This window comes from Chroicocephalus ridibundus, chromosome Z (genome assembly GCF_963924245.1).
Source record: "Chroicocephalus ridibundus chromosome Z, bChrRid1.1, whole genome shotgun sequence".
NCBI lineage: Eukaryota > Metazoa > Chordata > Aves > Charadriiformes > Laridae > Chroicocephalus > Chroicocephalus ridibundus.
This window is the reverse complement of record NC_086316.1, coordinates 59,535,510-59,550,515: the sequence shown is the minus strand read 5'-3', so window position 1 is coordinate 59,550,515 and position 15,006 is coordinate 59,535,510. Positions and strand designations below refer to the sequence as shown.

Below are 15,006 nucleotides of genomic sequence, written 5' to 3'. Positions count from 1 at the left end.
CACCAGGACTGCAGGGGGTCATACCAGCAGCCCAAATTTCTGTCCTTGGCTTGGTGGCAGGCCTGTTTTTTCTTTGGAGGGAGCAAGGCCACTGAGACCTGGATTCTCAGCACCTAAAGTACCATGCGAGTCTTGAACTTGGTGAGGCTTTTGACAGGGACCCGTCACGGCTGGCTGCTTTCCTGCCTCTCCCCAGGTCCTCTTTCTTCACCCTGCCGTAGAAGGAAAGTAGGTTGCTTTGAAGTGATCTGTTCTTTTTATGGTGTTTTTTCCCCCCACCATCTTCTTGGCGCTTAGAAATGCCACATGAACAAACAAAAATGTATGCTTATTATAGACATAATGGCTTCCACAGCTTATCACACGAAGCCTCCACACTCACTATTTTTCAGCTAACATTTTACACTTTTCTTTTGTATTCTGTGCAAGCAATAATGTTGTCCCTGCTGTTTCTGTACCTCCGACTGCATACGCGCTTGAAACACTGACAAAGCTGAAGGCTGCAGGCGCCGGCAGGATGGAGCAGACACCAGGACTTTGTTCAGCCACCGAGCCGGCCGTGCCCGTGTCGATCTTCTGGGACAGAGCGTCCTAAAGAACCTCCGCAAGGGGAAGAGACCGCAGCCAAGTCCAGGAGGTAGGTCTGCGGCTCTCCTTGAAGTGATCTTGCTGATGTGACAAGCTGTGACTGTGGCAGTGAAGACTTTGACATGGGGGGAGTTGACTCGAAGTGGGGGTGATTTACAGTGGGGGCTCCCAGACGAGCCTGCAAGCAGCTTGTTGGAGAGAGGTGAAGGAAATGGAGAAATATTTTGAGCTGTTAATGGGAGCTTTTCTGCAGCGTGGTGCAGTTTCTCCTGCCTCCCTGTCTAACAGGAAACTTCCACCCCCTTTTACAGTGCTACTCCTTGCCAATGTACACAAGTTCTGGCCCTTTGGGCCCAAGTTTTATGTTATGCGGTAGTTTGGGGGTAAAGGTTAACCCTCTCTCCACCGTAGTAGTAGTATTATTTTAAACTCTCATATGAGTCAGAATGAAGCTGTTAAACTCTGGTTTGCCTCAAATTATAACTGAGTAAACTCTATTTACTGGGATTTATGGTTTTAAAAAATAATTAATTAACTATTTTTTAACTTATTTTTATCTTGACTCCTGCCTTTATGGAGCATTAAGTCCTTGTCAAACATGGATACTCCCATCTCTTAAAGCCGGTGAATTTAAGTACTCAGTCAGGCTTGAGAATTTCCACAGCTGACTCTCCCTGGTCTTTTCCTTGCTTTGACAGGGCTGCAAGTCCTCTGAGCAAGGACAGAATAGTTTGGGATGTACCAAGGGATTTGCCGGGAGATTTTTCTTTTCAGGCATCCACCAGACCGGCTGCCATCAAAAGTTACTGTAAAGCAGCTCAGATTAGTTGTGGATGCAGAGGAGGCGGGTTCACTTCTCTCTTGTGCTGCTGTCTTCTTGCACGACCCTGCAGAAGGCACTTGCCTCTTTTCCTGGCCAGACAGCAGAGACACAGACTTTCTTCACCTCAGCATAAGTCTGGGACATGGCCACGCAGGAATTAATGTTAGTTATTTTACTGCGATTGTGGGGGTCACCCATCTACTGGAGGCAACTAGAAAAGAGCATCCAGCCTTTTCTAAAGAGCATAGAGAGAGCTGGGACTGAGCGGCAGACAGACAAACAAAACAGCTCACTGTCAGCACAGCAGGTTCTGTTAGGAAACACAGATCTACGTATCCTGTGCAGTGAAGAGTCCTCATGTTTAGCACTGGGACAAAGTCATATGTTTTACCCATAACTGCCAAATCTTTGTTGAACCTGTGTTTCCCATGTACATGGTGAGAAGCTGTCTTTTTGTGCTTGCAGAAGCGCAAAACAGGCTGCGGTAAACTGTAGGTTTTTGTTGTTTTCCCTTGGGGCACTGTGTTGTTTTTAAGTCTTCAGGGTCTTAAAATTGGCAGGCTTATCATTTAATTAGGCTTGGGTCTAAAAGTAACACCGCATTTTCCCACATCTCACAATCAGAGGTCCACAAGGCAGCATGTAAGTAATTGTAGTTACTTCGCTCTTAAGCTGTTGATCATTTAGAGGAAATCTGAGTATTACTTCAGGCAGGCTGAAGCAAGGGGGTGAGCTGTGTGAGGCAAGGCTGTCAGTGGCACCACTGTGTTACGAGGGCATAGAGTGAGGCTCCAGTGCAGGGAAAGTGGGTGGAAAACCAGGCAAACTTGATAGAATCAACTCATCTAGATCTAATGCCAGTAAGAAGTACCCCTGCAGAAGCTCCGCGATCCCTATCAATAGATAATTTTGCGATGCAAATAACCAGCTAGCAGCAGTAAACACTAGCACATGAATAAATTCACTTTCCCAGCTAACAGCACTGAATAATTAAGTAGAGTTAAAAGTTTAATTCAGATAGTTTACTAAAAAAAAAAAAAAAAAATCACTTAGCAAAGGACATCATCACTTTTCTGCTTTCCCAGCTTCTCAGGAATATCGTCCCCTGCACTTTCCCCATAGACCCATCAAGTGACTTGATTTGTATAGAGTGGAGGGAAAACCACAAAGATTTAACTGAGTCTTTCTGCAGATCTGGTCACGCAAACAACTTGACCAAGTTTGCATTGCTGCGCGAGCGGGTGTGTATTAAGCAAACAGCGATATTTTATCAGGGAGAACTTTTCCCAAAATGTTTTTGCCCAGAGGAGAGGGAATTGTTCCTGTAGTTCCTGCTGTTATAGACATTGGTTTTGCCTCAGATGCCTTTGAGGGATGGGGAGTAGCAAGTCAGAGAAAGCACCTGTTTTCCTGCTCTGTTTGATTTGTCATCATCGTTGTTAATGCTACCTACGTGAAAGCACTTACCCTCATTGATCCCTCTCTCCATTCTCCTCTTTCATCATTTCCCAACCTCTCCTGCTGCTCCTACTCTTCTCAGCACCCCTTCCCTTTTTATTTTTTTAACCTAAGCGATAAGCAAGGAGCCTGGCTTGTGCTGTGCGTCAGCAGAAGGGCTTTTGCATGGGAGAGAGAACAACATGGTGGGGTAGAAGCACTCCTGCTCCCCTGCATCTGCTGTCCTGGTTTGAGGTAAAACAGAACCAATCTTCTGTTCAATAATTTTACTTTTTAGCTAAGCCTCTTCTAACTAACTGAACTCTGAAATTAACAGCACATTGTGCAGAAACTATTCACTCTCAGAGTGGTAAGACCTCATTATGCCAAGGAATGGTATGCAGAGAGGCTCTTGCTTATACTTAACAGTGATAACAACCAAGATCAGCAACCTTTGTTATTTGCTCCATTGGAGGGTTGGAAGTGGAAAAGCATAGAGGGGTCCCACCTGCTGGGAAGAGTGGACAGGACAGGTGACCCAAAACTGACCAAGAGGGTATCCAACGCATCTGCACCATGCTCAGTATAAAAGCTGAGGGATCAAAGGGGTCAGCCTCTTTCTTCAATGGCCAGCGTTTGAGGAGGACTCTGTTCGTCTGCCTTTGATCCCAGTCCAAGCATTCCTCAATCCAGATCCAGAATCCAGCTCCCGTCCACCACTGAGTCCAGTCTGGGACATTCCCTGTGCCTGCTGGTGATGCGATCATCCTCCTGGGAGCTTTATACGGTTTTGTATATATGGTATATATGTCATTATCTTATCTTTTTTATTATTTCATTAATTTATTAATATTTTCATTAAGGTAGTTTATTTTTTTTCCTAAACTCATAAATCTCTTTATCTCTCTCTCTCCTCTCTTTGGAGAGAGAGGTGGGGGAGAGCACCTGTCACTTGCTTCAGTGTTCAGTTCATCCGAAACCACAACAATCCACTCTCTCCACTTCCTCTCCTTCCACAGACTTGCATTCGGACTTGACCTTTTCTTTTATATCTTGCTCAGTGGCAAGCACAAAAGCAGGTTGCCCCATGACAGCATTTGTAGTGAGTCCTATGTATTTCAGATCCACCAAGGAGAGAGGACTGCCTACTCACAGCCTGGATTTTCCAAGAATCCGTATTCTGGTAGCAGCCAGCGTGTCTTGCCACACCTGTGCTCTGGGTTAACCACTCCCAAACTGATGTGACAACAGATAAAGAGATGGTTCCCATGATACGGTTCTGGTGTGACACCAAAAATCATTTGTGGTCTCTATAGCCAACTGTAGGAAGTCACAGACATCTTTGGTGGGTAATGCTAAAGTAGAGAAGTAGCAGTATAAATCTGATAGGGCTCCACTTTAAGGGAGGTCATGGCTTTTGTTTTCCTGTAGCTCAAGGTATTTGGTGGTTTGCTTACCTACTGAATGGGTCCTTCAGGAAGGACTGGCAGAGGGCAGAGCAGGGGGTCCAGTGGACACTGGCTGATACATACCTTGCGTTCCTCAGGAAAGTCGCAATGTGTTGGTTGTTGCAGGCAGACAGGTTACAAGCTTCCTCAGGTAGCCCTGCCTGCATGTCCTGCTGCTGAACTTGTTGCTTTCAGAGCTGTCTAGAGCGCCTTTTCTTCTCCATGAGGCCATCCTACTCTGAGCAGAGATCGCTCCAGCCTTCCTGGACAAAACCCAACCTTCGAAGCAAGATTTTCATTCTTCTGCCTGTGGGGAGCTTCTCGTGCATCTTATTCCCACCAGGCTCTGGGCTTCCTGTGATGGACCTGGGCAGTTCATGACAGCTCTACCCTGTGAGCAGCATCCAGGGACTCTGTGGGCTCTGCAGATCCACCTGGCAGCTTCTACCTTTAATCACTGAAGTGCTTGTGTTTAGTGGAGCAGAAACTATATCAGAAAAGACACAATGAGGAAAAAGAATGAAGTGCTGGGGAGTTGCAAAATTCCTTGCAGTCTCAAACAAAGTGGTTGACAAGCTGTTAATAAATCAGTGCAATCTGCATACAGACAAACTGGGAGCACATCTGCAGTGCATAGGAAGGGTTGGAAGAAAACCACAGATTTTGATGGGGTGTAGTGGTTTGTGCTGGGCTGGTCACTAAATGAATGACAGATGCTCTCTTTAACCTCTCTCCTGTCCCAGAGAAGGGAGAGAGAATAAGGGAGAAAGACTTATGGGTTGAAAAGAACACGAAAACTACCTTAATGGAACAGTAATAATAAAAAGAAAAGATAATAATATCAATAAGAAAATAATGAAATATATACAATATATACAGAACCAGTATTGGGCTCCCAGGATGATGATCACGTCACCGACAGGCATTGGGAAGTCCCAGTCTGGACTCAGTGACAGATGGGAACTGGGTTCAGGAACGCATGGATCAGGATCAAAGGCAGAAGAACGGATAGAATCCTCCTCAGATGTCAGCCGTTGAAGAAAGAGACTGACCCCTTTTATCCCTCAGCTTTTATACTGAGCATGGTGCAGATGGGATGGACTACCCCACTGGTAAGTTTTGGCCAATGAGACCAATGACAAATTTGACCTTTTTGGATGGGTTAAAGCAAACTCTCAGTTGGGTACTTTTAAGTTACAAATGATCTCTATCAAAAATTACCATGAATAATGCAGCTGTTACTTTAAAGAAACAGCTTTATGGAAACTGCTTTATTCCCAAGAAGGCTGTTTCCAATAGCCACAGATGAGTTGTTTGTGAAGTAGGAACAGAGGCCTCTGGAGGGGCTGGGGCTGCTTCTTCAGTGACAATGGGGTCTCTTTCTGCTGCAAAGCAGTCAGTTTTCATATTTGCTGACTTGTGGTGGCGATACAGGGATGCAAGAGGCAGTTGACTGTGTGGACTGCAGGTGAGACTTGCCATGCAAAGCAAGAGGAATGTGAGAGTTGGTAATTTGTTCCTGCCCAGGGTGAAGGGAGCTGCAGACTCCTCCTGTGCAAGAATGACATTGGTACCACTGAGTTGTGCAGTCTGGAAGCTGGTGTTACTCTGAATACATGGGGTTTATGGAAAGAACAGAAATAATAGTGTGAGGAGCAGCAATAAAGCGCTGGGCTCTCTCAGGAACCAGGGCTCTCCATATGTAAATCATTAGGGTCTTAGTAAAGTGGAAACACGCCTTCAGAGAGGCAGCAGGAGCCCAAAGCCTGCCAGTTTCTCTGCGCTGCTGAAGGGGACCTGCCTGTTTCTCTGGCTTGTTCAAACCCCCTCCTTAACCCTTTTTAGAGCAGCAGCCTCACAGAGGGCTGATGGATACAAGCTGTTGGAGGTCAGCCGGGGTGGGAGGTTGGTTCTTCAGGCCAGTTCAGACACGTGCTGATCGGAGCAGCTTCCAGGCTGGCTTTTCTCCATTGTTCCTAAGCGCTGCTCTGGGATGGAGGAGTTGCTGGGGTGTTACTGGCAGAGGATCAGGGTTGGCTGCAATGCTGCTGCCCCCAGAACACTTCACGCCAGAGGTACACCAAGGCTTCACCAGAGCTTGCAGTGCTGGTGCAAAAGCTGAGTTCTTGTCCTGGCTCCTATTTGTTGGGGCAGTGACTTTCCCAGGCATACCTCATCTAGCCTGTCTCGCAGACCGTTCTCTGGGGCAAATGGATGGTCCTTTGCAGTTCCTTGTATCTTTCCACCAGCTGCGGAGGGACCTCAGAAGCTTAGTTTGACAAACATTGGGCAAGGTGGGTCTCATGTGCATGGTACAGTGACTGGGATACAGAAGAGGTTGTCTGCTGGTTTTCTTCAAGGCCAAATCCTGAAGCAGTCTGAGTAATTTAACAATGTTGAGTTCTGCTCCCTGGCAGAAAATATTCCTAGATGTTGTGGGACAACCTCAAGCAATCCAGTGGAAATGTCCCTGCCCATGGCAGGGGGATTGGACTAGATGAACTTTGAAGGTGCCTTCCAACACAAACCAGTCTATGATTCTATGAAATAATGTGGGTTTATGGCCTCTCAGAAGGAGTGGTGCTTTTATCTTGATTTTATTCTGAAGAAATGGATGTACGCCTTGTAAAAATGTTATTCCCAGTAATTTAATTTGCGTACTCACAGGAGGCTCTTCAGAGCAGAAATTTGGAGCACCCACCTCTCGTAACATACAGACTCAGATGGTTAATATTTGACTGTTCTGCTCCTCCTCCAATATACAGCATTGGCAACTCCTATTTTTCTTTCAAGGGCCGTGGCAACAACTTATCCCCAATCCTCTTTGTGTATGTGGTCTGCTTTCCTGCAGTGGAGAGATGCTGAGACAGTAGAGGGTATCCTGTTCTATCTCAGATATGCAGTTCACCAGCTGAACCGTGGAAATTTGCTGGTCTGCCTAGCACTGAGAAAGTGCAACAGTTTACAAGGTTCTCTTTCGCGGTGATTTGGTAGATACAGTGAACCTTCACGTAGGCATACTCAAAGCTAATTTAGATCTAACTTACACTGATTGTTGTTGTTTCTGCAGCATCTTAGATGTTTGACATTACGGAACTATCATAGAATCACAGAATGGTTAGAGTTAGAAGGGATCTTATAAGTCATCTTGTTCCAACCCCCCTGCCATGGGCAGGGACACCTGCCACTAGACCAGACTGCTCAAAGCCCCATCCAGCCTGGCCTTGAACACTTCTGGGGATGGGGCATCCACAACTTCCCTGGACAAACATTTCCAGTGTCTCACTACCCTCACAGTAAAGAATTTCTTTCTAATACTTAATCTAAACCTACCCTCTTTCAGTTTAAAACCGTTACCCCTCATCCTATCACTACACACCAATAAGCACAGGAAGAAGATTCCATTTCTTCCTAATATCCAATCTAAATCTCCCCTATTCCAGTTTAAAACCGTTACCCCTTGTCCTATCGCTGCACTCCCTGATCAAGAGTCCCTCCCTGTCTTTCCTGTAGGCCCCCTTTAGGTACTGGAAGGTCGCTGTAAGGTCTTCTCTTCTCCAGGCTGAACAACCCTAACTTTTTCAGTCTGTCTTCATAGAGAGGTGCTCTGATCTTCTTCATGGCCCTCCTCTGGACTCGCTCCAACAGGTCCATGTCTTTCTTACAATGGGGCCCCCAGAGCTGGATACAGTACTCCAGGTGGGATCTCACAAGAACAGAGTAGAGAGGTAGAATCACCTCCCTTGACCTGCTGGCCATGCTTCTTTTGGTGCAGCCCAGGATGCAGTTGGCTTTCTGGGCTGTGAGTGCCATTGGCAGCTCATGTCCAGCTTCTCATCCACTGTCATGGTTTGGCCTCAGACGGCAACAAAGAACCATGTACTGCCCTCTTGAACTCTCCCCCCACAGAGGAATTGGAAGAAAAAGGCAAAACTCGTGGGTTGAGACAAAAGTAGTTTAACACAACAGCAAAGGGAACATTAAAACAACAACAATAACACAGAGTAATATACAAACATGATTATTGTACCACCACTCACCAAACCCAGGATGCCCCAGCCAGCAGATAAATCTCATCAGGTCCCATGGACTTATGCAGCACCTTCAGGTTCCTCAGCTAGTCTTGAATGTGGTCTTCTCCTACAGTGGGCAGTTCCTCATTCTCCCAGTCCCTACCTTTGCCTTCTGTGACTTGGGCAGTGTGGCTACAGCATTTGCTGGTGAAGACCAACGCGAAAAAGTTGTTGAGCACCTCAGCCTTCTCCGTATCACAAGTCACCAGGTCTCCTGTTTGCTTCCAGAGAGGGCCCACATTTTCCCTAGTCTTCCTTTTATAGCTGACATACCGATAGAAGCTTTTCTTGTCACCCTTGACATCCCTGGCCAGATTTAATTCTATCAGAGCTTTAGCTTTCCTGACCTGATCCCTTGCTGCTTGGATAATTTTTCTCTATTTATCCCAGGCTACCTGTCCTTGCTTCCACCCTCTGTAGGCTTCCTTTTTGAGTTTGAGTTTTCCCAGGAGCTCCTTATTCATCCATGCAGGCCTCCTGGTGTTTTTGCCTGACCTCCTCTTTGTTGGGATGCAACACTCCTGAGTTTAGAGGAGGTGAACCTTGAATATTAGCCAGCTTTTTTTGGGCCCCTTGTCCCTCCAGGGCTTTATCCCATGCTACTCCACCAAGCAAATCCCTGAAGAGGCCAAAGTCTGCTCTGATGAAGTCCAGGATAGCTTGCTGTGCAGCCTCCTCACCCACTTAACGATCTTGAACTCTGCCAAGGCTGCCCTTGAGCTTCACATTCCCCACCAGTCCCTCCTTGTTGATGAGAACAAGGTCCAGCACGGCACCTCTCCTCATTGGCTCCTCTATCACTTGGAGAAAGAAGCTGTCATCAACACATTCCAGGAACCTCTTGGATTGGTTATACCCTGCTGTGTTGTCCCTACAACAGATATCAGGGTGGTTGAAGTCAGCTGGCCTGTAGCAGATGCCCAGTATAATGTCACCTGTCCCTGCCCTCCCTTTAATCCTGACCCATAAACTCTAGGTCAGGTCCTCATCCATCCCCAGATGGAGCTCCATGCATTCCACCTGGTCACTGACATAGAGGGTGACACCCTCTCCTCGTCTCCCCTGCCCGTCCTTCCTGAAGATCCTGTATCCTTCCATTGCAGCATTCCAGTCATAGGAACCATCCCACCATGTCTCCCTGATGCCAGTAAGATCACAGTCCTGGAGGTGTGTGCACGTCTCTAACTCCTCCTGTTTATTCCCCATGCCACATGCATTTGCATAGAAGCATTTAAGAGGCATTAGCTATAAATAATACAAATTAAATACTTGTCGTGGTTTAGCCTCAGACGGCAACAAAGAACCACGTGCCGCTCGCACGTGCCTTCCTAATACAGGAAGGATCGTAAGAAAAGGCAAGACTCTTGGGTTGGGACAAAGGCAGTTTAACAGAACAGCAAAGGGAACAGGCAAACAACAACAACAACAACACGGATAGGGGAATATACAAACGCGATTACGGAACTGCCGCTCCCTCCCCGCCGCTCGCCGACCGGCCGGACCCGGGACGCCCCAGCCCGCTTTTAAGCAGCAACTTCCTGCCCCCTCCCCCGGCAGCTCAGGGTGGGCGTGGCTCACATGGCATGGAATACCAGGGAAAATTAACCCTATCCCCACCGGAACCAGGACATTATCCACCCCTTATTCCATACCATCTATGCCATGCCCAGCAGGTTCCAATGAATTGTCACCACTTTCCCCTGTTATATATATATATATGTATATATACACACACATATAATGCCCTTAGTTTATGGGTCATCCCTCCAAAGTGTCCGTTGAGTTCTTTTAATCCACGGCTTTGGGCTCCATCTGTTAGAACAGTCTCTCAGGGCAGGTGAGATGCTGGGTGGTGCTGGTCTGTTGCATGCTGTATTTTTCGGAGCTTGTGACTGGTGCACCTGGTGTGGCTCATGCACGCGGTCCGTGGGCTGAAGATGTAGATCTTGAGGAAACTGCTGGGCGCCAGCTGCTGAGATCAGTTCTTATCCCATCATCCCTGTGCCTTACTTGTAGTACAACTGATAGTAATTATAGCAATGAGGACATACAGTGACAGTGTTACTTAGCAATTAACAGCACACAATCTGATTCATTGGCTATTCTCGCCCAAAATCAGATCCCCATGAGGTACACATCGGACTTCCCCATCCTTCCGCATCACCCACCAAGTGCACCCAGGTCCTTGGGCAAAAGCAATCCCACGGATGGGTTTGCCTTTGCCTGAGGCAGGACTAACCCAGACTGTCTTCCCTAGCGTATTCTTCATGTGCACTACGGGGACTTTATCCCCTTCTACAGTACGTGGAAGTTTTGATTGGGCAGGGCCAGCCCGATTGTTAGATCCCCTGGTGTTAACTAGCCAGGTAGCTTTTGCTAAATGTGTATCCCAGTGTTTGAAAGTCCCACCACCCATTGCTCTCAGTGTAGTTTTTAACAGTCCATTGTATCGTTCTATTTTCCCAGAGGCTGGTGCGTGATAGGGGATGTGATACACCCACTCGATACCATGCTCTTTGGCCCAGGTGTCTATGAGGCTGTTTCGGAAATGAGTCCCGTTGTCCGACTCAATTCTCTCTGGGGTACCATGTCGCCACAGGACTTGCTTTTCAAGGCCCAGGATAGTGTTCCGGGCAGTGGCATGGGGCACAGGGTATGTTTCCAGCCATCCAGTGGTTGCTTCCACCATTGTGAGCACATAGCGCTTGCCTTGACGGGTTTGTGGCAGTGTGATATAATCAATCTGCCAGGCCTCCCCATATTTGTATTTCAGCCATCGCCCTCCATACCAAAGAGGCTTCAAACGCTTGGCTTGTTTGATCGCAGCGCATGTCTCACATTCATGGATGACCTGTGCAATAGCGTCCATGGTCAAGTCCACCCCTCGGTCACGAGCCCATCTATATGTCGCATCTCTCCCTTGATGGCCTGAGGAGTCATGGGCCCACCGAGCTATGAATAGTTCACCCTTATGTTGCCAGTCCAGATCCACCTGAGCCACTTCAATCCTAGCGGCCTGATCCACCTGCTGGTTGTTCTGATGTTCCTCCGTGGCCCGATTCTTCGGTACATGGGCATCTACATGGCGTACTTTCACAACCAGATTCTCTATCCGGGCAGCAATATCTTGCCATAGGTCAGCAGCCCAGATGGGTTTGCCTCTGCGCTGCCAGTTGCCCTGCTTCCACTGCTGTAACCACCCCCACAGAACATTTGCCACCATCCATGAGTCAGTGTAGAGATAAAGTACTGGCCATTTTTCTCGCTCAGCAATGTCCAAAGCCAGCTGAATAGCCTTCACCTCTGCAAACTGGCTCGATTCACCCTGTCCCTCACTGGCTTCTGCAACCCGTCGTGTAGGACTCCACACAGCAGCCTTCCACTTTCGATGCTTTCCCACAATATGGCAGGACCCATCAGTGAACAGGGCATATTTCTTCTCATTTTCTGGCAGTTTATTATATGGTGGGGCCTCTTCTGCATGCGTCACCTCCTCCTCTGGTGACATTCCGAAATCCTTGCCTTCTGGCCAGTCCATGATCACTTCCAGAATTGCTGGGCGACTGGGGTTTCCCATTCGAGTTCGCTGCGTGATCAGTGCAATCCACTTACTCCATGTAGCATCGGTTGCATGATGTGTGGTGGGGACCCTTTCTTTGAACATCCAACCCAGCACCGGCAGTCGAGGTGCTAAGAGGAGCTGTGCTTCTGTACCAACTACTTCCGAAGCAGCTCGAACCCCTTCATATGCTGCCAATATCTCTTTTTCTGTTGGAGTGTAGCGGGCTTCGGATCCTCTGTATCCACGACTCCAAAACCCTAGGGGTCGACCTCGAGTCTCCCCTGGTGCTTTCTGCCAGAGGCTCCAGGTAGGGCCGTTCTCCCCGGCTGCGGTGTAGAGCACATTTTTAACATCTTGTCCTGCCCGGACTGGCCCCAGGGCCACTGCATGGACTATTTCCTGTTTGATTTGTTCAAAAGCTTGTCGTTGCTCAGGACCCCATTTAAAATCATTCTTCTTCCGGGTTACTTGATACAGAGGGCTTACAATTTGACTGTAATCTGGGATATGCATTCTCCAAAAACCCACAATACCTAAGAAAGCCTGTGTTTCCTTTTTACTAGTTGGTGGAGACATAGCTGCTATTTTGTTGATCACATCCATTGGAATATGACGGCGTCCATCTTGCCATTTTATTCCTAAAAACTGGATCTCCTGCGCAGGTCCCTTGACCTTACTTCGCTTTATAGCAAAACCAGCGTTCAGAAGGATTTGGACTATTTTACTCCCTTTCTCAAAAACTTCTTCTGCTGTGTTTCCCCATACAATGATGTCATCAATGTACTGCAGATGTTCTGGAGCTTCACCCTGTTCCAGTGCAGTCTGGATCAGTCCATGGCAAATGGTGGGACTGTGTTTCCACCCCTGGGGCAGTCGATTCCAGGTGTATTGGACGCCCCTCCAAGTGAAAGCAAACTGGCCTGCACTCTGCTGCCAAAGGGATTGAGAAGAATGCATTCGCTATATCAATCGTGGCATACCACTTGGCTGCCTTGGACTCCAGTTCGTGCTGGAGTTCTAGCATGTCCGGCACGGCAGCACTCAGCAGTGGCGTGACTTCATTCAGACCACGATAGTCTACAGTTAGCCTCCACTCTCCATTAGATTTTCGCACCGGCCATATGGGACTGTTAAAGGGGGAGCGAGTCTTGCTGATCACTCCTTGAACCTCTAGTTGACGAATCAGCTCATGGATGGGAATCAGAGAGTCTCGGTTAGTGCGATACTGCCGCCGATGCACCGTTGCGGTAGCAATCGGCACCTGTTGTTCTTTGACCCTCAACAACCCCACAACAGAAGAATCCTCCGAGAGACCAGGCAAGGCAGACAACTGTTTAACTTCCTCTGTCTCCAAAGCAGCTATGCCAAAGGCCCAGCGGTACCCTTTTGGGTCCTTAAAATACCCTCTCCTGAGGTAATCTATACCAAGAATGCATGGAGCCTCTGGGCCAGTCACAATGGGATGCTTTTGCCACTCATTCCCAGTTAGGCTCACTTCTGCCTCCAGTACAGTCAACTCTTGGGATCCCCCTGTCACTCCAGAAATACAAATGGGTTCTGCCCCTCTATAGCTTGATGGTATTAGGGTACACTGCGCACCCGTGTCCACTAGAGCCTTATACTCCTGTGGGTCTGATGTGCCAGGCCATCGAATCCACACCGTCCAATAAACCCGGTTGTCCCTTTCCTCCACGTGGCCGGAGGCAGGGCCCCCCTAATACTCGTCATAGTATCCATTACTCACTTCTTGCATAAATGACTTGGAAGTTCCTTCAAGAGGATCAGAAGCAAGATCAGGCCTTCTGCTTTGTCTGGGGAACGGCCCACTGGAAACTGGGGCGGCACTTTTCCTGGAGGGATCCCCTTTTGTGGTTGTCCTTCCTTGCAACTCCTGTACCCGTGTCCGCAGGATCGAAGTAGGTCGTCCATCCCACTTCCTCATGTCCTCTCCGTGGTCCTGCAGGTAGAACCACAGGGTGCCTCGTGGTGTGTACCCTCTGTACTCTCTCTCTTGAGTGGGGAAATGCCTACTTCTAATAGCTGAGACGCTGGCCCGTGCAGGTGGGGAGTAGAACATATTCTCTTCAAGTTGCTGGACCTTCCGCGACAGTTTCTCCACAGCTGAGACAAGGGGGGAAGAGAGACTTTCTTCATATCTCCGGAGCCGGCCAGCTACCTCATCCACCGTTGGTCCCTCTTCACCTTTCCATTCCATTACTGCCAGGGAGTTGGCATATGACGATGGTGCGCTTCGTACAAACTTCCGCCACATGGGCCTTGTGCATCGCACCTCATCAGGGTCTGTGGGTAAGTCGGCATTGTCCAAGTCATAATAAATCATCTCCCGCACGGCTAATTCTCTCAGGTACTGGATACCTCTTTCCATGGTAGTCCACTTGCTTGGCTGACATACAACATCCTCACTGAAGGGGTACCTCTCCCTCACGCCTAACAGGAGTCGTTTCCAGAGGCTGAGGGCTTGGGTCTTTTTCCCAATCGCCTTGTCAATGCCGCCTTCCCTAGACAGGGATCCCAGCTGCCTGGCCTCCCTACCCTCTAATTCCAGGCTACTGGCCCCATTATCCCAGCACCGGAGCAGCCAGGTGACAATGTGCTCGCCTGAAAGTCGGCTGAAATCTTTTCGCATATCCCGCAGCTCACTCAAGGATAGGGATCGAGTAATTATCTCTGGTTCTGCCTCTTCCTCCTGCTCTCGTGATGGCCCTGGTTCATCATCATCTCTTACTAAGCGAACTGATTTCTTTGTGTACTTCTTCTTCTGTATGGGGGCAACTGATACCGGCACGGGTTGGTTCCCTGGTTCAGTGGCAGTGGCTACCACGGGGGTTGCAGTAGCCGCATTGTCTGCCGCAGGGGTTGCAGTAGCCGCAGTGTCCGCCGCAGGGGCTGCAGCAGCCGCAGGGGCCGCCGCAGGGGCTGCAGCAGCCGCAGGGGCCGCCGGTCTGGTTTCCATCTCTTCCCCTTGAGGGTGCTGCATAATTCTGAGCAGTGCCTGGTAGATACTGGCCAGGGCCCAGCACAGCGCGGTGAGTTGTGCCTCTCTAGAATAGCCAC

General features: G+C 48.6%; 1 protein-coding gene across 2 annotated transcripts in view; it reads left to right on the top strand.

Moving 5' to 3' along the window:
• The window catches only part of GCNT4 (glucosaminyl (N-acetyl) transferase 4), a 35,460-nt gene that overhangs the window by 4,095 nt on the left and 16,359 nt on the right, over positions 1 to 15,006 (top strand). For both annotated transcript variants that reach the window (XM_063320747.1, XM_063320748.1), the window contains exon 2: positions 430 to 637. The gene's annotated coding sequence lies outside the window, so the exon portion shown is untranslated. The remainder of the gene's footprint in view (positions 1 to 429; positions 638 to 15,006) is intronic.